The sequence below is a fragment of the Sinocyclocheilus rhinocerous genome, unplaced genomic scaffold, assembly GCF_001515625.1.
Source record: "Sinocyclocheilus rhinocerous isolate Xijiao unplaced genomic scaffold, SAMN03320098_v1.1 scaffold1296, whole genome shotgun sequence".
Taxonomy (NCBI): Eukaryota; Metazoa; Chordata; class Actinopteri; order Cypriniformes; family Cyprinidae; genus Sinocyclocheilus; species Sinocyclocheilus rhinocerous.
Window position 1 is genome coordinate 820,350 of NW_015659405.1, and position 261 is coordinate 820,610.

Here is a 261-nt window from a genome sequence, read left to right on the forward strand (position 1 = left end):
TCTCCATACAAGGAAGCCTCTCTAAGGACAGATAGACGCAAATATCACTGCTGATTTGTTTGTGCAATGTAGTGACTTTTTGATTTCCAATGTTTTCTCTTGCTCTCTATAGACATATTTGCCTGTAAGACATATTTAGGAGAGAATTCACATGCAAAATTCACTTGCACAAAAAAAAAAAAAAAAAAAAATATCTGAGCTGTCTTGCGACCAAAACACTATCTGTTTGAACCCTGTATTCAAATAGTTGTAGTAGTAGCG